At 38.9% G+C, this 24628-nt stretch overlaps 1 pseudogene; it reads left to right on the plus strand.

Moving 5' to 3' along the window:
- LOC121487748 overlaps nucleotides 1-24628 on the plus strand; it is a 48637-nt pseudogene that overhangs the window by 19301 nt on the left and 4708 nt on the right.

Below are 24628 nucleotides of genomic sequence, written 5' to 3' on the forward strand. Positions count from 1 at the left end.
TGTACACTTGTGCTTGACATACAAAGTTATCTATTTGGGTAAGCAAATTGTTGTTCTGCTAAGAAAGCTGTTAACACACATAAAACTGCTTGTCTACATAAACTGGCTTGCAGACCATGAGACTGTGTTGTCACAGATGTTTCAGTCCCTTGTGGTCATTCTTCAGCCTGAGCTGGAGAATAAACCATTACCTGCTAGAGTCGTGGTCAACCTAGATCTGCACTGATATTTGCGGTGTCACAATCATGTGTCAGGTTCTGATTGTAGTCGTTTCTACCTCTGTATGCATCAGGTTTTCCTGTTTGTGATAGGCAGAACAATGGCCTTTCAAAGATGGCCAGGCCTTAATCCCTGGAACCTGTGAACATATTATATTACATGGCAAAGGGAACTTTGCAATTATAGTTAAGGTTACTGATCCTAAAATAGAAAAACTATCCTGGGTTATCTGGTGGACCCAGTCTAATCTCAAGAGCTCTAAAAAGCTAAGAAGTCTCTCCGGCTAGCACAGGACATACAGCAGAAGAAGCCAGGAAGATTCCAAGTGCAAAAAGAATTTGACATGTCATTGCCAGCTCTGAGATATGTAGGGACCCATGTGCAAGGACCAAAAGAAGGGACAGATAAGAGCTCAGGGTAGTCTCCAGCTGACAGCCAGCAAAGAAATGGAATTCTCTAGTTTACAGCTGCAAGAAAATGAATTTTGGCAACAACCTGAATGTGTTTGGAAGCAAATTCTTCCCAAAACCTCCCAGTAGGAGTCCAGTCTGCCAACACCTTGACTTCAGCCTTTTGAAAATTGAATGGAAGAAATAAACTATCCCAGACTTCTGATCTATACAACAGTGACATGATAAAGTTGCATTTTTTAAATCCACCAAGTTAGAGGTAATTTGTTATGGCAGTGATAGAAAACTGATACACGGCTTTTTTCTGGCTGATAATTTGTTAGATCTATAGATGGAACAGCAAGTGCACACTAGTATTTGAGCACTGCAATATGACTAACAATAACAGAGAGGCAACAATCCGAGTTCCGTTGTCCACAGAAAGTGAGAAGCCCAGTATGTCCAAGCGATAAGATTCCATTCCAATGGGAGCATTTTACAGAACCATAAACGGAGATATTAGTTAAATTACCTACTTTTCTAATTTCTATGCTGGTTTTCCAGATCTATAGAAATTTACGTATAACATTCTCCTCCTAAAATAGCACATGTTCCGCTTTGAAAGGCCAATATTATATCCCGGGACTGCTCTATTGTGAATCACCATCTGCCCAATCTTACAAACTTCTAGAGTAAGGACTTCTATAGCAGCACTGTAGCAGCATTGCCTAGCTTCCCTGTCAATGGATGAGCAATACAACATAAAAATTTCCAGACTTTTGGGGCCTTTATTTCAGACATTAAATAGTCTGAATTAGAAGAAGAAATAGTTCAGAATTCTCCTTAATGATTAAGATTTGGGACATCAAATCAAGGCTCAGCTTTTTGAGTTATCTAATAATCTCTTTTTTCCAAACGGGAAAATGGATGGGCCAAAAGATATTCTGGGTGGTATCAGAGTCTATTTGAAGGCAGGCATCAGTTTTTCGAGATAACAAATCCCCATCTGGCTTGTGAGTTGTAGGCTTTTTGGCCACAAATCCAATCCTAGTTATTGGGAACCTCCCAATGATCAGTAATCAGCCAAAGTATCCCTATGAAGTTATTGAATTTGGTTTTGGCAGTGCTTGACAAGAGTGGTTTGGCACAAGCCAGTGAGATTTATAGAAGACAGAGCATTACGTCCATCTGAAACAAAGAAATATAAAGTTAGGCTTTAACAGTGAGTCTCTCTGCTAAGGTCTGCAAAACTAGAGCTGCTCAAAGATGTTCCAAGACCCATAGCCCATATATCTCACAGTCCCTTTCCAAGATCTGTTTCTGAGAACACTCAGTTACATAGGCCATTTCCTATAAAAGGCTCCCAAGTGTTGTTTCTGTGGAAATAGAATGTTTCCTTTCAAGGTATGATATGAAAGAAAATCTCAGATTTTTGGCTCTTTGGCCTTTTTTGGTGTTTGCCATCTAAAAAGTCACTAAGCGGTTGAGGAAACCAACTGATTCATTACATGGAACCCAGACTAAAAAAAGATAGATGGCAACCAAAGAAAAATGAATAAAAAGCCAACAGTTGATTTTATCGTATATGTTAGCTAAATCATTAGCAAATCATAGCCAGATATTGGGTTCTCACCAAGAAGTGACTAAGGATACAGAGAGCAGTATTAAGACAGAGGCCTTGGGGCACCCGGGTGGCTCAGTAGTTGAGCATCTTGCCTTTGTTTTTTGTTTGTTTGTTTTGTTTTAATTTTTTTATTGGAGTTCAATTTGCCAACATTTAGCATAACACCCAGTGCTCATCCCACCAAGTGCCCCCCTCAGAGCATCTTGCCTTTGGCTCCGTTTTTGATCTCAGGGTCCTAGGATTGAGTTCCGCATCAGGCTCCCCACAGGGACCCTGCTTCTCCCTCTGCCTATGTCTCTGCCTTTCTTTGTCTCTCAAAATAAATAAATAAAATCTTAAAAAAAAAAAAAAAAGACAGAGGCATTATGGGCATCACATTTAAGGGTAAACAAGTACCTGTGAGCAGATTTTTAAAGCAGCAGAGAGGAAAGAATAACTAGCTGGGGAAACAAAGAGCAAGAAGTAAAAACTAAAGTATCATGATCTGTGGCTCTGGAAATCTGGATTTTATTTTGTGAGTCTTGGGTAGAAGTTTGCAGGAACAATTTACTCTGTTTTCTGCTTGATCTAGGTATTGGATAGAAGCTGTCTCCTCCTTTCTGAAGATTGTCAGAATCCTCAGCTGATAGGCTCCAAGTGGAACAGTCTTCCAGTGATATGAGGATGGCTTGTGTCTTTTTATTTAAAAGACATAAATCCAAGGCTAATCCCTTTTGACAGTATCTAATAAGGTTCTTTTTGTTGAAGTTTGAAGTCTATCTGTCTCCAATTACTCTTCCAGAAAGCCACATTTTCAGGGTTTAAGTCTTGCAAATGTTGTTTAGAAAGATGCTGAAGAAAGGCTGCCCATACCTGTTAATGCTAAAAATGCGTGTGTTATTTGAGTTTTTTGCATACTGGGATAAATATGATTGAAATAGAGCGGAGTCCAGGATCAGAAGTGATATCTTTAGACACATGGGTTAGCTTATAAAGGGACAGCTGATGAACCCTAGAAGTTGATTCCATTGTCATTAAAACCAGTAGCAAGATCTTAGGCCAAGGATGTTCCACAAGTCTGAGAGTCTTATTGATTTTAGTTTGAAATTCCATTTGTATTTTTCAATTTTCCAAAGACTAGGGATAGTGTGGACAGTAAAGTCCCTAGGTAGAAAGACTTTCTATGATACCCTCAGTAAAGTGGATATTCCTGAGAAATAGATTACTAGAGAGATGGATTAGAATTCCCAAGGTTGGGAACACAAAATCAAGAAATTTTTGTCAGAGCCATAAATCTCTTACAAGGAAAAGAATCTATACAACCTGAGAAAAAGCAAGCGATAGTCATATGCAAAATCATTATGAAGGATAATATGAAATATCCATTTGGAGATGTTCAAAAGAAACCTGAAGTTTGGGGCCCTTCCATGTCCCACTCTTTTTTTTTTTTTTTTTTCCTACAGTTTCTTAGCTGGCAGAAGACAATTGTTTGTCCCATAACCTTTTTGCTTATAACTTCTACAAGTGTGTAAAATTAAAGGATCCTTTACCTGCTATTGACTAGGATGAGAATATCTAGTTGTTTTATCTATAAGACATTAGCCTTATTCTGCTTTTGTCCAAAGCTCTTTGAAAATGTGCAGCAATGTTGAAGATCCAACAATGGAGCTAGTTCCCTTTCCAGTCTCTACTTACATGTCAAAAATTCTATTTCTGACTCAAGGTCATTCACAGACATGAGGTGGGAGCCAAGGTCATATCTGTATCAGGATCTACTCCTGAATGCTGTCTAAAAGTTTTGAAGAGTCTCTCCCTAGAGTTTTCAACAGACTCATCCTTTCTTTGCTTATAGGATCAAATTCAAGTCCAATCTATCTTCTCATGATTAACTTTCAGGATACATTTCAAAAGAACTGTTTCAATACCTAGAGCTATTGTAACCCTTCTGCTTTCCTATGCAATTCTGAGTCGTTCAGCACTCTCAAGTTTATTCCAACCTATCTTTTCCATCCAAATTTTTGTCTGTGAGATTCTATGTCGGGGGGTCTCCAAGACCTCCCTCAAGCTCCCTAAAGTTACTAGAAAGACTCACAAGACCAAAAAAAGCAGTTATACTCAAGTTTATAGTTTATCACAGCAAATAGACACAGGTTAGAATTAGCAAAGGGAAAAGGTACATGAGGCAAAGTCCAGGAGAAACCAGGCACAGGCTTCCAACTGTCCACTCCCAGTGGAGTCACATGGGGCACATTCTATTCTCCAAGCAATGATGCATGACAGCCCGTGTACAGTACTGTTAATCAGGGAAGCTCACCTGAACCTTCATGTTCAGTGTTCCCATTAGAGGATAGTTCTTTTTATTATGTGCCAGCTTTAGAAATATTTAACAAATTCTTTTAGCTCAGTTTGATATCAAATCTTAAAACCAATCACTGATATTTTGCTCTGTTCTGTAAGTATTTAATGTTAAAAGGCAATTCGGCTTGAGGGCTTTCTCCTATCTCAGTCAATGGCTTTTCTAGATATGAAGGCCAGAATCAGAGAATTATCCTAGATTTCTCCTTTTTCTCAATCCCATATCCAATAAGTTATCAGGAACTGCTCCCATTTCCTATGCAATATTGTTCTGTTTATGGGGTAGTCAAACACAGATATTGGAAGAAGAGGAGCATGTGCTTCTGTATGTTGAGATAACATAATAAGGAGATATCACACAAGAAGAAGGAAATGGTACATTGCCTAGCATGCATTTAAACAGGATTTATTGATTACAATGAGATTTTTGTAGAAATATGTTTTTACAGAGGTGCCAGTTTCATTTTGTAAAGCAGACTGGTTCATAAAGGAGCTCCAAAGGATCCTTGGGTGACTTTTATGCCTTTTTCCTAAGGTTTTGTGTGTCTCTATTCATTGATAATAGCAAAGAGGAGAAATACTGGGACATTTTATCATTATGCAAATAAATGAAATAGGCTCTCAATAACTTTCTTAAGATAAATTGCTAATTTCCATTAAAAAAGAAAAGAAAGAACTCCTTTATAGAATGACTTGGTCTCAGGCTGTTTTGCAAAAACAAGTATTTTCTATAGTCCATTTCTAGAACTTACATTGCCTCTGATAAGCATTGAAAAAGGTAGCGTTCATATGCATAGACAGATAGATGATGATAGCTAGCTAGATAGATAGATAGAGTAAAGCAATGGTAAAATACCTACAGGTTTTCTGTCTATCATTGGTGCTAAATGCAGGGAAGTTCATGGAGTTTCTCTCCATAGAGTTGTTTTAAACAGCTGTAATCTTTTTTTTTTTTTAACAGCTGTAATCTTTAGATCAACTTCATGTAGATCTTTTGAACTCTTGTACAACCAAACTTACAGCATTTCCTCTTCTGTAGGCTCAACATTGTGCTTCTCAGCACCATGGTTCTGGATTGTTCCTATGACCTTCCCAAAATTCCTCATGATGAATTTGAAGGACAGTTTCTAGGTACTGTAGATACCACACTAAAGGCACGACCCATGAAAGAAAGAATTAATAAGCTGGACTTTGTTAAAATCAAATATATGTGACACTATGGTCATTAATAATACACAATTGTATTTTGTAAGCATTATGGAATTCACAGTGGGTTTTTTTGTCATTCTGAATTTTCTCAGTGAACATGCAAAAAAAGCATCCACATCTGTGTGTAGATTGTAGGCTGGGATTGGGGGATGTTATAGGTGAAAATTTGTGTCCCCCCAAAATTCATATTTTGAAGCCCTCACCTCTAACATGATGGTATTTTGAGGTGAGACCTTTGGGAAATCTTTAAGTTTAGATTAGGTTATGAGGGAGGGACCCCCCAGAATGGGATTAGTAGCCTTATTAGTAGAGAAAAAAAGGGATTTCTCTCCAAATGCATACACTAAGGAAAGGCCATGTGAGCAGCATAGCAAGAAAGCTGCCACTTGCAAGCCAGCAAAAGAGCTTTCACCAGAACCTAACCGGACAGGGATCCTGGCCTTAGAATTCCAGTCTCCAGAACTGTGAAAAAATAAATAGCTATCATTTAAGCCACCCAGTCTGTGAGCAGACTAAGACAGGGGAGAAGAAAATCTAGAAAAGTTTATAAATTTAAAAAGTGTTTCTGAAAAATCAGGGATTGAAGAACATACCAAATGGCAGAAAGATTAAATCAGCCATATCCAGAATGTAGGAAATTCCGCTACAGAAATGACCTGGTTTGGAGGCACCTGGGTGGTTCAACTGGTTAAGTGGCTGACTCTTGATTTCAGCTCAGGTCATGGTCGCAGAGCCTTGGGATCAAACCCTGCATCAGGCTCCACACTCGGCAGGGAGTCTCCTTGAGATTCTCTCTCTCTCTCCCTCTCCCTCCCTCTCCCTTCCCTCTCTCCCCTCCCCCTGCTCATGCTTCTTTCTCTCTCTAAAATAAATAAATAAATTTTTTGAATAAAAAAGAAATGACCTGGTCTTCTCAACAAATGGCATAATAAAAAATAAATAAATAAGAGGGCAAACTTACAGGAATTTAAAGACACATCAACCCAGTGCAGTGTATGGACCCTGATAAGATACCGAAACAAACAGAAAAGTGAATGTTTGAGAGAACTAAGGAAATTTGAACACGGTTTGAGCACTAGATTATATTCTGGAATTATTGTTAGTTCTGTTAGTTGGGATAATGGTTTTGGTATTTTAATTATGTTTAAAAACTGCAGGATGATGAGTAGACAGATGAAACCAGCTTGGCAAATGTTAGCAAGCTGGGTGATGAGTACATACGGATTTGGGGAGGGGGAGTTTCGTGCCAAATTTTCTTCCATTGTGAATATTTTTTTTAAAGCAGGAAAAGTGATCTTTTTATTGGAAAAAGTTGGGAACCACTCTCATAGAAACGATGCAAATATCTAATTCATATTCAGTGACAGTGAAATTTATATATAAAATTTAAAATATAAAAATAAATATTATATATATACATGTAATTACCATTTTTCTTAACTTAGCTGAGTGGTATGTCTGTTAGGTCACCTGGGAGGCCCAAATTAATGTGCACTCAGCACACACACTCCTCTATGGCACCTCTGATTAAAGTTTGCTACTGTTTATTCCACCCTCAAGCCAGTAGCTTACACCTGAGCAGTACCCTCAGCTTCCTCAGCTTAAAGTGGGTTGTGTTACCTTGGGGGCCCTTTAAATAGAACTGAGCCATAATGCAGGGAAATGCCCAGGAGCTCCCTCCTCACCACTTCCAACCCTTAATACTTTAGTACATGTGCTGCCAAAACGAGCACTTCCAACCCTTGATAGACTCCTCCTTGCCACTCCAGTCTTATCCCTCCATCCTTCAAGATCTCACTCTCCATGCCTGGCCCAGCCTCTGGTCTGGCTTCTGGCCTCTGTTATCTTGCTCAGTCTCAGCTCTTTCAACTTTGTATCCTCCTGTTTCTGGCAAAAAACAGCATAGCTGCCACTTTTTGGTTTCCTAAGGCACATCTTCCATGTCTTTGGTCATGCCATATACCTTTACTGGAATGTTTTTCCCCTACTCTTTCTATCTGGCTAACACAGCTCCAAGAAGCCTGTCTAATATTTCCCCTTCCCCTTCAAGACTGAGTTGGGTTTCTCCATTTTATGTTCTAGTGATGCCATATTCTGTTATAATCATCTTCTTAGATGTCTGTCCTTCCCACCCAACTTTGTTTCCTTTCCATTCTTGGCATCCAGCACACTGTCTGGCACATAGTAGGAAGTACCTGGCATGTGTTTGTTGGATGGATGGATGGATGGATGGATGAATGAATGAATGAAAAGCTGCCTTGGCCCAAGAGGCCCAAGAGGCTTATAATAAGTAGGTCTCTCAAACCAGTAGAGGAGAATCCAACCCTGTTCTGATCATATCCTCTCTGTCAAATACCCAGACACATTACACAAGCTTACCCTCAATAGGAAATAGTCTGGATCTTCTCATCGTCACTCTCTTAAAACTAAATATATTTCAACAATGATAATGATGTTCATGAAAATAACTACTACAGTAACAATCACATCCCTTCATATAGCATTTCATATTTTAAATAGTTCTAATGTGAATTATCTTATTCAATGTTATAGGCTTTTAAAATATCTGTTTAATTTAAATAAGTGGGAAGTTATTCTGTCTTCATGGAGGAGGAATCATATGAGGCCCAGGGGGGGCTGGCTTTTACTGGAAATCGTGTCTTATGACTCCTTATTTTGGTTTTATTTCAATGGAATCACACCAAGTTGTCAAATCAGGGATAATCAGCTTTCCATCACTGAATATGAATTAGTTATTTGCATCATTTCTATGAGAGTGGCTCCCAACTTTTTCAAACAGAAAGATCACTTATTCCTGCTTTAAAAAAAAAAAAATCTTCACAATGGAAAATTTGGCACAAAATAGAGGGAGAAAAAAAAAAAAACCCTGAATCCCTATGTACTCATCACCCAGCTTGCTAACATTTGCCAAGCTGGTTTCATCTGTCTACCCATTCTCCTTGCCATTTTTTAACATAATTAAAATACCAAAACCATTATCCCAACGAATACAATTCCAGAATATTGTGTTCAGACCATGTTAAAATTTCTCCAGTTATCTCAGCAATAAATATATTTATTTATTTTTATATTTATGTATGTATGTTTGTTTGTTTGTTTGTTTATAATACGGTTCGGAGCCTCTCCACTGCCTCTTCAAGTCAAAAATGCATCTGCTCTTTGATTTGGGGGTGGTAAGTAAGGGTGCCCTTCTCGCCTTGCAGCTGTAGAGCAAGCAGAGCTTCCTTTGACATTTGGGTCTAGCAGATGGGCCCATGGAGCGCTTTGACGCAGCCAGCTTTCACCTCCCAGCTCCTGTCTGACTCATACATCTCTCACCCCCCATTTCCATAGCGGGGGATAAACCTCAGTGTTGCTCCCTCCCCAGAAAGGAGATTAAGATTCAATGTGTCATTACAGGAGCCTTTTCTCCTCTCTTTCCATGGACCTGGGGTCAGTGCATCATGCAGAAAACTGGGACACCAGGAAACACTGTGATGTCTGTGCTTCCCAAACCAGAATCCTAGGATATCTCATTATGGGACTGTTTCTGCATTTTTCTCAGTATTCTTCAAAATCTCTACATGATTTTTTTTTTTTTTACTTTTTAAAAGCACACCCTTAAAAATAATGAAATTACATGCAAGGGTCATCTTATAAGCAGCATTATGGGATTCCATGTTCATGTTTACCCTTGTGCTCACAGAAGGTCGAATTGTTTCTCTCTATTCTGTATGAGCACAAAGTTGCCAAGTAATTTAAATCAAAACAATTGCTGTTAAGAACAGTCACCATATCTACCCTCCCACAATAGTGCATCCAATCTGTGTTTATCTGCTTTAAAAAAAATCTGTAATACTAAATTTTTCTTCAAGTAAATAAGATACTTTTAAAGAATTTTTAAATAACACCTTATTAAAACCGGCATTGGAGATTGACATGCTGGCCATTTTGATCCATTCTGAGATCTGACTGTCCTGAGATAGCAAACACAGGCCTGAATTTACTAATATCATTTGGACCATAGTATTAAAGTATATTCTTGTCATTACTACTATTTTTTAAAAGATTTTTAAATTTATTTTAGAGAGAGAGAGAGAGAGCATAGGAGGGGCAGAGGAAGAGGAAGAGAATCTGCAGCAGACTCCCCACAGAGCCTGATGTGGGCCTCCATCTCACGACCCTGAGATCACGACCTGAGCAGAAACCAAGACTATGCCACTCAGGCACCCTTTGTCACTACTATTATTGTCATTAATCATTGAAGTCAAAATAAAGAAATAAATTAAACATAGACTGCCTCTAAGAGGTATAGTTTCTACCTCTAAGTCCAACAAGTTGCCTTCAGGAAACCCCACCTGCTTGTGCGCACTCTCTCTTTCAAATAAATAAAATCTTTAAAAAAATAACGTAAAATCCTTAGAATAGTGTCTGGCACACAGAGAGGTAAAAAAAGAAAAAAAATCAGTCATGAAATTGTCATGGTTTTAGTAAGATATAGGTACATTCTTCACAACGAGGGGGGCACTTGAATGGTGGCCCATGACTGCCCTTTGTGTGCCCTCACTGCCTTCAGAGCTGCCTGATGGTGACAGGGGCCCTCATGGAAGAGGTGGCCTACCTAAACTTCAGGAACAGTTTTCAAAAGTGTTCTTTGGCACCCAAGGGCTAACCCTGAGTTCCATGACATGCTTTGAGTTCCCAAATGTCTTAACTTAAGGTTATAACATAATTTTTTTAACTGTAGTAAGACTCCACACAACTTCAAATATGTCCAGTGCTAACTTTGATATTGAAGACAATAACCAACCAATGGGTTAACTTCACCCCACCTCATTAACTTGTTTCCACGCAAACCTTAGAGAACTTCTATTGCTAGAACTGGGGATATATTTGAAAGTCTTGTAAATGAATCATTGATTATAAAGTTTGTAGCATTACGCTAATCTTTCTAAAATTCAAACATGTACACATGAAAATTTAAAAAGTAAAAATAAAAGTGTATGTATACTCCATTACTTAACGAGATACCAGGAAAAGTTTGTTTGTTCATTCATTCATTCATTCCACAAACGTTTATCTTATGCCTACTAGGTGGTAGACTCTTCTGAGGCACTTTTATAGAGCTATGAACAAGGTGCAGGTACATTTACTCAGCCTGTACAGAGCTATAATTAATATGAAATAACAAGTAAAATGAGAACACTTTTCATTGTGCTACTGTCATAAAATTGATAGGCTTAGCATTTATCGTGTGGGTGTGTATTGGTTGATTTTTATATTTATGATAAGGAAGTAAGCTAGTTGTTAGATATTGTTGGTGATTCAATTTTGGGACAAAAAACGTCTTACAAGTCCCCTTCAGGGCTTTGGGATCAGTTTGATCAAAGAGAAACTTGAGATTGTAAGGTAAGCTACTTATCTGTTTGAATCAGGATTTCCTTGATGTTGTATATCCAAAATAGGTTACAGAAATAAATTGAATATTGAGACCTGTATAAGACTGCAAATGTCTTCTACAGCCATGATTTCCTGTTTTTGTGTTCGTCAAAATAAACAGGATTCTCTTTAACTTTGTAATAATCAGGAAAAGGTAAAAGTATGAATGTATTGAATAAATATATACTAACAAAATGCTGCTTTTATGTGTTTAACATATTGAGATACTGAATAAAATTTTCTCTGGAAAAAAACTAAGTTACTGATTTTTTTTTAAAGATTTTATTCATTTATTCACAAGAGATACAGAGAGAGAAGCAGACACAGAGGGAGAAGCAGACTCCTCACAGGGAGCCCAATGCAAGACTCAATCCCTGGACTGAGATCATGCCATGAGATGAAGGCAGACACTCAACCACTGAGCCACCCAGGTGTCCCCTGATTTTTTTTAAGATTTATTTATTTATTTTGGAGAGAAAGTGTGCACATGCACAGACATGTACACGGAGGAAGGAGGGCATAGAGAGAGGGAGAGAGAATCTCAAGCAGATTCCCTGCTGAGCATAGATTCCCAACCTGGGGCTTAACCCCACAACACTAAGATCATGACCTGAACCAAAATCAAGAGTCAGACACTTGACTGACTGAGCCACTCGGGCACCCCTAAGCTCTTGATATTTTTAAATTGCTGATCTGAAGAATCCAGCAGACTAAGGAAGAAAAATGGTTTGGTGAGTTCACTCTCACAAACTGAAAACAAAATCAGGGAATTATCAGGGCTTCCAGTTACAACACAGGAAAGGATCAGAAATGAGAGATTCCTAGGTGTCTAAGTCAGTTGAGCATCTGCCTTCGGGTCCTGGGATCAAGCCCCACGTTGGCTCTCTGCTCAGCAGGGAGTCTGCTTCTCCCTCTGCCCCTCCTCACCTGGTACACCCTCTCATTCTCTCAAATTAATAAAATCTTTAAAAAAAAAAAAAGGGGGGATTCAGAAACAGGATAATTTCCTATGAGAATTCTATAAGTTTCTAGAAGCTTTTTAATCCCACTCCCCAGTTTAGGTTGTGGGGTTTGTTTGTTTTTTTAATTCCTCCAACCCCTTTCTCCTTGCCCTTAGGTATTGACAATAAAACTATTAAAGTAAAAAAGGTCTATAGGTCTATTTTAAGAACCCACAAAGAAGAGAGTAGCTAGAGAGACTGTGTCCCACCCCATTCTAGAAGTCTGGTCAGCCCTGAGAGCTGTGACTTGGCAAGCTAAATTGCACCACTAATCCCAGTTCTCCAGTCTCACCAATGCTCTCTCTGGGCTCACTTGTGCCCTCTCCAGGCTCATCTGTGCTCCCAAACCTGTGTAGTGGTTAAGAACATGCATTTCAAGCCAGACAGCCTGTGTTTGAATCCCAGCTTCACCACTCATACTGCCTTGGTTTCTTCATCTACAAAATAAGATAAAAAAAGGGATGGTAAACTTTATATGTCAACTCGACTGGGCCACAGGGTGCCCAGATATTTGGTCAAACATTGTTCTGGGTGTTTCTGCAAGGTTATTTTGGGGTGAGGTTAATATTTCAGCTGGTAGACTGAGTAAAGCAGTTTGTTTTCCTTGATATGAGAAGGTCTCATCAAAACAGTTGAAAGCCTGAATGGAACACAAAGGTTGGCCCTCCCCTAAGAGAGAATTATTATTGTCTTACTGACTTTGAACTGGAGCATTGCTTTTTTCTGCCTTTGGATTCAAACTGAAAACTGGATCTTTCTGGGTCTGGAGCCTGCCAGCTTTGGGACTGGAAAGCTGTCCTGTTCCCTGGTCTTTAGACTCAGAGAGAACTAAACCATTATCTCTGCTGGGTCTCCAGCTTGCCAACTGCAGATTATGGGACTCGTCAGCCTCCACAATCACGTGAGCCAATTCTTTATAGCAAATCTTTTCTCTATTGGTTTACCGTTTCTGGAGAGCCCTGAGACACCTCCTTCACAAGTTGGGTCAATACTCTGATGGATGTAGGGCTTTTAGAAAGGGAGTTGGCACACACCAAGTGCTCAGTAAGTATTAACTCATGGAACATAAAATATTGCCCCTTTTCTCTTCCATAATCACAGAAATGGCAAAAGAAATGTAAAACAAATCCACAGCAGCACTGGATGGTCAAGAAGCCAACTAGCACTCCACATCAGAAGTTTCTGAAAGATAAGAGGAAAAAGATAGACAATAAAGCCTACAAATCTAAGGAAGCTATGAATCCAACAAGTGAAAAAGGACAGCTCTCAAAAAAAAAAAAGAAAAAAAAGTGGGTCTTCCATTGGTTCTCCAGAGGACCTTTCAAATCACAGGCACTAGAATATAAAATAAGAGAAATTAATTAATCACTGGGTGATGGAACAGCTGTTTCTAATTTCCTACATTCAGAACAACTTATTCTAGTGATTACTTCAGTCAGATTCCCCTAAAATCAGAATTCTAACATTTAACTTTTAACTTGTAAGTCAGTGTCAGGGCTAGAGAATCACAGTACTGTTTCAGATAACCTAAGGCCCCAATGACATTGGATTTCATCCCAGAAAATAAGTTACATATATACCCTAAAGTCATGGTTCTCAATTGAGAGAATTGGGCCACATGTTGGAATCATCTATGGAGCTTTTGAAACCAGTGAGGCCTACTTTGAAGCTCTAGAGGGTTGGATCTAATTGCTCTGATGTGCAGCCTGAGCATCATGATTTTTAAAAGCTTCCTAAGGTGATTTTAGTGTGCAGACAAAGTTGGAATGCGCTAAATAGAAGTCAACTGTCAGTAATCCTTCCCACTTATGAAACTAACAGAAATGGGTTATTAGGTTGAACAGTATGAAATTGGCCAATATCCAATCATTTTTTATGTATAAACGTGGCAGTTTCATATGGTCCATTGGCTATTGGAAATTGAAGGGAAGGGGATCTTTGTTATGTAGTGGCAGGAAGTTTAGCAATACTGTCACTTGCAATAATGTGGAAAATAAAAAATATACTCAATGAACCGGGTGATCTATCTGGAAATATTTACAGGCAAAATGCTTTTAATATTTATGGGAAGTATAAGAGCAGAAATATACACTAAAAGAAGGACTGTTAAACATGAAGAAACTGGAAATTTGTAGTTTTGAAAAGGCTTCAGCCTCTCTAGACCACAAAGGATGTTAAAATTAAGAAATGGCTTCTGAGCAAAGATCAAGTGTAGGGCATTACCAGGAAGACATCTTCTAAAGTGAGCTGAGGTTATGGCCATAGTGTTCTTTGTTAAAACCTCAAAATATCAAAGGTGGTACCTCAGTATACCATACCATTTACAAAAGACCCTTTGAGGCACCTTGGCTGGCTCAGTCAGTGGAGCCTGCAGCCCTTGGTCACAGGGTTGTAAGCTTGAGCTACATATCAAGTGTAGAGATAACTTAAAAATAAAATCTATAAAAGTAAATAAATAAACAAACAAACAAGACTCTTTAAAAATTTCAAGGCTTCGGGATCCCTGGGTGGCTCAGCAGTTTAGCACCTGCCTTCGGCCCAGGGCGTGATCCTGGAGTCCTGGGATCCAGTCCCACACTGGGCTCCCTGCATGGAGCCTGCTTCTCCCTCTGCCTGTGTCTCTGCCTCTCTCTCTCTTTGTCTCTCATTAATAAATAAATAAAATCTTTTAAAAAAAATTTCAAGGCTACACCTAACAGATCTTCTGGAACAAATAGTAGGACTTCTAAAAAGTTTAAGGGTGTTGTCCCCTGAGCAAAATCTCAAAATAGAGAAGAGTTTATCTCAAGATTTGTGGTGTAGCTTTTGTTTAATGGAGTAGATTTTGATGAGATTCCCAGGGGATCCACAAAGCTTTCAACAGAATTATATCAACAAAAACATGGCCATCTTAGATGGAAAACACAGAGAAAATACAAAATGAAAAGAAGTCTTTGGACTCTTAACATTCTCCTGACAAGAAACAAGCTAAGAAAATTCTCAGCTGCAAATATAGGTTACCTTTCATGAAAGAGGAGGTGTGACTCAGAAAGTGGAACCAAGAGGCCAGAGGGAAGATCTGTGAACCACAGAGGATAAAATTCCAGAATGAGTAAAACTGAGACCTAATCCAGGAACTTCAAACATTTGCTTGTCTGGCTGTTTATATGAAGTTCAAGAACAGGCAAAGTTACTGTTGTAAGAAAATAAAATTATTGTAGAGTTACTGCAAAGGATAGTTGTGAATGGGAGGGTGGGAAAAGGTTCTATATCTTACCTGACTGTAGACATTTATCAAACCCTATCAGGAGCACCTGGGTGGCTCAGTCGTTAAGGGCCCAGCTTTTGATTGTGGCCCAGGTCATGATCTCTGGGCCCTGGGACTGAGCCCCACATCAGGCTTCCTGCTCAACTTCTCTATATCTCTCCCTCTGCCCCTACCCACCCCATTTGTTCTTTCTCTCTCTCTCTCTCTCAAATAAATAAATAAATAAAATATTTTTTTAAAAAAAGACTATCAAATTATACCTTATAAATTTTTTCATTTAACTGTCTGTACATCTTATCTGAGTTAATGAAAGAGAGAGAGTAATAGAAAATTGAGTATATATGCTGAGCTAAGGCTAAAAGTCAAATACAAAACACAATTCAACTTTTAAAAATAAGTGAGGGTGTTGGAAGCACAAAAACAGCAAAATAATTTTCAATAGAAGGAAGGAATTAATATAATTGAAAAATAATGAATTATTTTAAATGGACCTAATAATCTTCATACTTGTCAGAATGGCTAGTATCGAAAAGACAAGAAACAACATGTGTTGGCAGGATATGAAGAAAAAGCAACTCTCATGCACTGCTGGTGGGAGTGTAAATTGGTGCAACCACTATGGAAAACAGTATGAAGTTTCCTCAAAAAATTAAAAATAAAAATTCATATGATTCAGGAATTCCACTACTGGGTATTTACCCAAAGGGAACAAAAACATTAATTTGAAAAGATATATGCATCTCTATGTCAAGATACCAAGTATCCATTGATAGATGAATAACGAAGATGTGATATATATATATATATATATATATATGAATATGTAAGTAATGTAAGTAATATTACTCAGCCATACAAAAGAATGAGATCTTGCCATTTGCAACAACATGGACAGATTTAGAGGGTATAATGCTAAATGAAATAAGTCAGTCAGAGAAAGTCATACATGCCATATGATTTCATTTATATGTGGAATCTAAAAAACAACAAATTAGCAAATAAACAAAAAAGCCGAACAACCACAAACACAGAGAACAAACTGATGGTACCAGAGGGAACCACGAGGGGCAAATGGGTGAAGGAGGCACAGGCTTCCAGCCATGAAATGAATAATTCACAAGAATGAAAGATACAGCATACAGGGCACCTGGGTGGTTCCATTGATTAAGCATCTGCCTTCGGCTCAGATCATGATCCCAGGGTCCTGAGACTGAGCCCCACATCAAGCTCCCTGCTCAGCAGGGAGTCTTTCTCCCTCTCCCTTTGCTCCACCCCACTGCTTCTCTCAATCTCTCTGTCTCTCAAAATAAATAAATAAAATCTTTTAAAAAAGAAAAGAAAAGAAAAGAAAAAGAGAGCATAAGGAATATGGTCAAAAATAATATAATAAAAAAGAAAAGATATAGCATACAGAATATAGTCAATGGTGTTATAAGAGCATCGTATGGTTTATGTATGTTAACTACACTTGTGGAGCATAGCATAATGTATAGACTTGTCAAATCACTAAGTTGTATACCTGAAACTAATGTAACAAACATTGTATGTCAGCTATACTTCAATAATAATAATAAAAGATAAAATAGACTTAATAAATTCTGGTTCTTAAAAAGGAAAGATAATTTATTGACATATATGATCAAGAAAGAAAAGAAAACATAACTACAGCTATTTAGGAAATTATAAAGACTGTAAAGGTGTATTATGTATAATATTTACCGCTAAAGGAAAGTTCAGATCAAAAGGAATTCATATATTACTAAAATTATTTTTTAAATATAAGCTGATGTCAAAAAATAAAAAATAAAATAATAATAATAAATAAATATAAGATCAGATTAGATCAACAGCATGAAAGAAATTAAAAAAGAAAAAAAAGAAAAAAATTCCCTTCCAAAGAAGTCTCTATGCACAATCAGATAGTTTCAAAGATGAATTCTATGGGGCAGCCTGGGTGGCTCAGTGGTTTAGCACTGCCTTCAGTCCAGGGCGTGATCCTGGGGACCCAGGATCGAGTCCCATGTTGGGCTTCCTGCATGGAGCCTGCTTCTCCTTCTGCCTGTGTCTCTGCCTCTGTGTGTGTGTGTGTGTGTCTCTAATGAATAAATAAATAAAATCTTTAAAAAAAAAAAGATGAATTCTATGAAGTCTTAAAACACTAGTAATGCAAATTATTGCATTAATAAAGAAAATGACTCCTCGTGTCATTTCAATAGATGGTAAAAGGCATTAATAAAATTCCACATCCATTATTAATATAAAATATTCTTAGTAAAGTGGAAATGTAAATAAGTTCTTTGTTATTTGAAGTACATCTACCAGAAATCTACAACCAATATCATACTCAATGATGAAACATTTGAAGCTTTGCACTCAAGTCAGGAACAAAATAAGATTCTCATTAATAATAATCCTATTCGGGATCCCTGGGTGGCGCAGCGGTTTGGCGCCTGCCTTTGGCCCAGGGCACGATCCTGGAGACCCGGGATCGAATCCCACATCAGGCTCCCGGTGCATGGAGCCTGCTTCTCCCTCCGCCTGTGTCTCTGCCTCTCTCTCTCTCTCTCTGTGACTATCATAAATAAATAAAAAATTAAAAAAAAATTAAAAAAAAAATAATAATAATCCTATTCAGGATCCCTGGGTGGCGCAGCAGTTTAGCGCCTGCCTTTGGCCCAGGGTGTGATCCTGGAGACCCGGGATGGAATCCCACGTCAGCTCCCGGTGCATGGAGCCTGCTTCTCCCTCTGCCTGTGTCTCTGCCTCTCTCTCTCTCTCTGTGTGACTATCATAAATAAATAAAAATTTATTTAAAAAAAATAAATAATAATCCTATTTATTATTGTTTTTTTCATCCTTGCCAATGCAATTAGACAAGAAAAAGATTGAAGAATATAAATATTGACTAATCTAATACTAAATTTTAATTATCTATAGATAATATGATTCTTTACTGATAAAATCCAAAGGAATTAACTAAAAAACTTTAAGTGTAAGTAAAAAGTATATCTACTAAATTGGCTGGATAAAACTTATATGCAAAAACTAAAGATAATTAATCAGAACTCTTTGGGGATGCCTGGGTGGCTCAGCGGTTGTCTGCCTTTGGCTCAGGGTGTGATCCTAGAGTGCTGGGATTGAGTCCTACATCAAGCTTCCTGCAGGGAGCCTGCTTCTCCCTCTGCCTATGTCTCTGCCTCTCTCGCTCTCTCATGAATAATTAAATAAAATCTTTAAAAAAAGAAAAAGAACTCTTTTAACTTCCAGTCCCCACTATACTTACATACTTATTTGTATTGATATTCAACTTTACTTCTTCCTGTGCTCAACTTTATTTTTTTAAAGATTTATTTATTTACTTACTTACTTACTTGTTTGTTTCAGAGAGAGAATGGGGGGGAAGAGGGAGAGGGCCAAGAAGAATCTTCAAGCAGATTCCCTGCCAAGCATGGAGCCTGACATGGGTGTCCATACCAGGACCCTGAGATCACGACCTGAGCTGAAACCAAGGGTAGGATGCTTAGCTGACTGTAGCACCATTCAGGCACCAACTTTAGAATATGCTGCAAACAGTTTTCCAAAATAGTTGTATTAATATATACTTCCAGTAGAAACGTAAAGTAGTTTCAGTTTCTCTACATCCTTGCCAATACTTGGTATTATCAGTGTGTTTAATTTTAGTTGTTTTTATGGATGTATAGTGGTAGTTTATTGTAGTTTTAATTTGCAATTTCCTAATGTATGTTAATTACTGTTAAGCATCTATTCACATTTACTGATCCATTTGGTTGTCCTCTTTGGGGAAGTGACTTCTTAAGGTATTTACTCACCTTTAATCGGGCTTTTTTTTTTTTAATTGGGCAATTTGTCTTTTTCTTACTGATACATAAGAGTTCTCTGTATATACCAAATATGAGTTCTTTATTTGATTATTTTATTTCATTCTGTGGCTAGTCTTTTCAGTCTGTTAATAATACCTTTTGATAAATTAAGGCTCTTGATTTTATTATAGTTCAATTTACCATTTTTTTTATATTTAGTGGGTTTTTAAGAAATGTTTGCTTACATCAAGGGGATGAAGATTTTTATCCAATGTCTTAAAGCTTTATTGCTTTCTCTACCATCTATCTGTGATTGATTTTTTAAATTGGTGCATGGGGAGTCCAAAATTAATTTTTATGTGGATATCCAACTGACTTAGCATCACTTATTGAAAAGATTTATATTTCTTATTCAAGATTTTCTTGACTATTCATAGCCAACTTCATGCATTTTCACTTCTTTCTTTGCTATCTCCTGAAAATGCTTTGATGATGTCCCAAACTGTCTAAACACCAAATGTGACATATTTTCCCAATTTGACCTTACTTAATTTTTTTCTACCATTTAACAGTCTCAGCCATCGGCTCCTTAAAAAATTTTTTCCTTTATCTTCCAAGACAGCATTTCCTTCTGGTTTTTCTTATTTTTTTTCTTTCAGGTGCTTATCCTCTTCCCCCAGGGCCTCTTCTTCAGGCTTCTTTTTGCTTCTGTTTCCAGGCTTTATACCTTTCCTAGGTGATCTAGTCCAGATCTATGGCTTTAATATCTTCTACTCATGAATGACTTCCAAATGTTATTCCCAATCCAGATTTCTAATTCTCAAGTGCAGACAAAGATGCTCAAACATATCCCAAACTGAATTTATTAATGAGATAAAGAAGAAGTCCAGTAAGCCGGTCAGAAAAAAAAAATTTACATGCAAAAATGTAAGGATCATTAATCAGAACTTCTTTAATTTCCTGTCTCACCACATCCACAAACTTCTTAAATTTCCCTACCACTCCTTCATCCTTCTTATATCTCCTATATCTCAAAATATACCAACAAATCTAAAAACCTCCTTCTATTCTTCTTCCAGCTTATTAGTCCCCAAGCCCTGATTATGTGACTTACTAAGTGCCTTTCCTAACCCTCTACTCCTCTCCAACCCCACTACCACTGACTGCCTTATTTAAGCCCTCCCCATCTCTGCCATGGATTTATAAAGGCCTTTTGCTAGATCTCCCTGTATTTTGTCTCACATCTTTGGTTTCCAAATAAAAATCTCTCCATTGATATTTAACATTTCCTTTTTTTCCCCGTAGACCAAATGATTGGTTCTCTCAGGTAGGTAACACCAGATCCACATTCAACATCATCATAAAACAAAAGAACCACCTGACAAATGTACACCCCAGGTAATATAGTGTATAGAGAACTTGGAGACAGAAGTAAGTAGGTTTGAAATGCTGCTGGCTACCCAAGAAGATTGGAGTATTACTACCAGGACAGAAGGTACACTGGAGAAGTTTTCTAAGATTGGTACCTGTTCATACCAGCTATCCTTTGCATAAACAAGCAATACTAGTAGCTGTTCCCAATTAAATCCTTATTTCCTATTCATATTCCCAGCAGCACTCTGATTCAGCAGGCCTTAGCACCCAAGAAGCTAACACCATCACCTTCACCATTTACCAGCAGCCCCCAAAATCTTTGACGTGTGGAGGTGTGTGATTTTGCAGAGGCACAAATCTCAACCATGTATGCTATGTGGCCGCGGAGGCGAGTGAATCATTCAACGGTGAGAGAGCCAAACACCATGGGGTTTGTTGAGTCACACACTCAAGAATGAAAACTAAGGACCAAAGCTCAGGATTTGTAGCAAATAACTGAAGGCAAAGAGGGTCTGGGAGCGGAAGGGGTGGAGGAAACAGAATCCTTCACAATGAACCTCAGGGAGGGGGACGAGCCAGGGGCAGAATGGCTGGTGGCCCTGACCTGGGTCACTGGGAAATTTGACAAAGCGAGAGGACTGAAGGACATGCTGATCTGAGCCTGAGAAAGAGACCCAGCACTGAGCTAAGCTCAGCGACATCGTGTGCAGTACAAGGCAGGAACCAATCCAAAGAGACAAGTGAATCCTTTCCTCCTGTCAGCATGACGACCCACATCCCTTTTGTTATCCTAAATAGAAATGACGCAGAGCTAGGCTTGTTGGCCGGACGTGATGATTGAGAAAGGCCTGCGTGTGAGAGACAAGCAGGAGTGACACAAAATCCTCAGGCTCCCTGCCCAGAGGGCAAGCCCTCAAAACAGTGAGCCTGTTGGGGCAAAGATGTCAGACTCCTGGCACCCACTGATGTGACTTGTTTCTGTTCCATCTTACACTCAGGGGGTGTCTAGATAATTCTACCCAGTGAATAATAAGCCCATCTTACCTCCTCAGGGAATTCTGCACCTTTGGAGGATATGTTATCCTGGAAATCAAATTAAATACCCATCTGCACTGAGCTCATCTTGCTTGTCACCGAGGGCTGGCTACAGCAGCCGAAGGAGGTGACCCTGCCAGGGCCAGGCCTTGGGAGCAAACGGCTTTAAGCATGTTGGTCAGTCTCGGCACTTGGAAATCCTTGATGAGGAAATGAAATCAGCTGATCTTTAACTTTAGTCCTTTGAGGCAACAAGATATTTCTCTGCGTCAGATTCTAGGCTTGTGACCCCAAAGGACACTTTGCTCTCTCTGCTTTGTCTCGGCAGCCGGGAGCTCAGAGTGACAGACTTGAGCATGAAGGACAAGGGGCTCCTTACCGTGCACAGTCAAGGATGGATGGTCTGAGCCAACAGTGAGGTCAGGGATACAGGAAACCCCAAATGGCAGCTCATTTTAATTTTAATTTTAATTGGCCTTGGCATACTTTAGATGACTTCTTGCACAATAAATTTATCCTCCTAATTATTGGCTTAATTAACCTAATTATCAGTTGGGCTAATATTTAAGTTTGTTGATATTCTCTAAGTCACTCACAGTGCAAAAGGGCCCATGACCTAGCAGAACCCGGAGATGAGCTGGGATAACACTGACGAGTAATTGGGAGTTGACAGGCACTCCCACGAGGGGACACGAGGCACACTGTTTACCTGGTATAAACTGGTTAAGCAGAATTCTGGGTCAGCCAGTCATCCTTGAGGGATGGTTCCTTTCTGATACTGTTGACTTTACCCAGAGTGCTGAGATGGAGGAAGCACCCCCAAGTCACCATGCTGGTGCTCACCTCTGTGCCTTGATGCACCTTGCCTCTGTACCCTCATTCTTAAACTTCCCACTGGACTCTCTCCTCCTCAGACTGTGAGTGAGCTCAATGACGCCTCTTCTGGCAGCCTTCTCAGTGGGCTTCCTAGTCATTGTTTATGTATCAATAGCATCCAGCACATTGATTTGTGGGGAAAGGCACTCAATAAATGTTTGATGAAGAAAGGCATTAATTACCCTGTGCTTAGCACCTTTACATTTTATCGTAATTGCCTGTTCTCTTATTTCTCACTCCAGGTTCCATACTGTGAACCCCCCGAGGTCAGGAAACTTATATTATTCATTTGTATGTCCCCACTCCTAATAATTCATGGCGTAGAAAAGACACCGAACAAATGAGAGGAGAGCCCACGCATTCCTTTCTTGGGAAGCTGACTTTTTTGTTTACAGATTGTACTTAAACAAGCTAACTTTTGTATAAGTCTTTGTGATTCATACAATGCTTCTGTGTGAGGTGCCTGGCTGGTTCAGTTAGTAGAACATGTGACTCTTGATCTCAAGGTTGTGAGTTCTAGCCCCACATTGAGTATAGAGATTATGTTAAAATAAAATCTTAAAAAAAATAAAACAGAAAATAAAAACTGCTTTGTGCGTCTTGCTATTACTTATCCTTTGGGGTCTGGGAGAGGGTGATACTGTGAATTAGATACTTGTATTATTCCCATTGTACAGAAGAAGAAACAAAGGCTCATGAGGTGACATAGCTTGCCCCTGATCACACAGATGAAGCAAGAACTCAAGCTGAGCTCTCTAACTCTGAGTCTGTATTCTGTTGCCTTTCTCATCAACAGCAAAAGTTTGTTCCCGTCCCTTACCCACAAGTCCCGTCTCTCAGGAGTACTCTCCCCCCAGCTGACCGTGAACTGTGTCCATTCAGGGTTTAACACATGGCAGTTTAAGGGTTAAGAAAAAAAACACGTACAGAGCTTTTTGCCTTTTAGGATGACACACTTGAAAAATGTATCTAGAAGAGAATGACCCTCGAGTACAAGAATTTCAGACACCAGGCCAGACAAGGAGAAGGTGGTAAATAACTATAGGCCATGATCTGGGTGACCCAGGTTTGTTCTTTACTATGTTACATAAAATGACAATGTTAGTCATTCATTGTTGAACCACAATTTACTCCAAAACTTAGCAACTTATAACACCAGTAAACATTTATTATTACACTCATTTCTGAATATCAGGAATCTGGGAGTGGCTTCATTGGATGGTTCTGACTCAGGATGTCTCAAGAGTTTGCAGTCATCTGAATGCTCAACTGAGGCAAGAGGATCCACTGGATGCTAGTTGTTGGTAGTAGGCCTCAGTTTCTCCCCATATGGTCCTCTTCTTGGGCTATTTGAGTGTCTCAGGAAACAGTAGCTGGGTTCATTCAGAGCCCAAGAGCAAGCAAGGCAGAAGTCACAATGTCTTCACTGACCAAGCCTTGGGAGTCACGCTCCCTCATTTCCACAGTATCCTATTGGTTGCAAGGTTAGCCCTATTCAATAGAGAAGGATATGTAGGGGAGCATCATTGGGAGCCATCCTGAAAATGACTACCACAATGCCAGTAGGTTGCTATGACCAGGATCTTCATTCTGCCCTTAAATTTGCTTCATTCATGGCTCCACCATGAAATGAAAGCTTTGACTTTTATGTATTTTAAACAAGCATATCTTTAATAAGATAGTATATCAAAGAAAACAAAAACACAAAGTTATGCCCTCTGGCCTGATGAAGACATGAGCGGTCCAGATCACACAGCTAGAAGAGCTCAGAAGAGGCAAAAAGGGCAGCAGAGCCACATTCACTGTGGCCTCAAATACGACCTTTGACCTTCCCCCAAATAAAGTCACTCAAACAGTCCTAAAGACACATGGGACTGAAGAAAGAAGACCTCATCATTCAACCTTAAGTTTGTGACTATACAGCACTGCCTATAGCACACCACTATTTTTCTAGGTTTTGATTAAGATATTAAGACATACTGGACTGCATTTTTTTTCTGTAAAGAGTTCTGATTTGTAAAATGTAAACATTTAAGATATTCCTCGATTTGTAGAATTCA

The sequence above is a fragment of the Vulpes lagopus genome, chromosome 1 (genome assembly GCF_018345385.1).
Source record: "Vulpes lagopus strain Blue_001 chromosome 1, ASM1834538v1, whole genome shotgun sequence".
NCBI lineage: Eukaryota > Metazoa > Chordata > Mammalia > Carnivora > Canidae > Vulpes > Vulpes lagopus.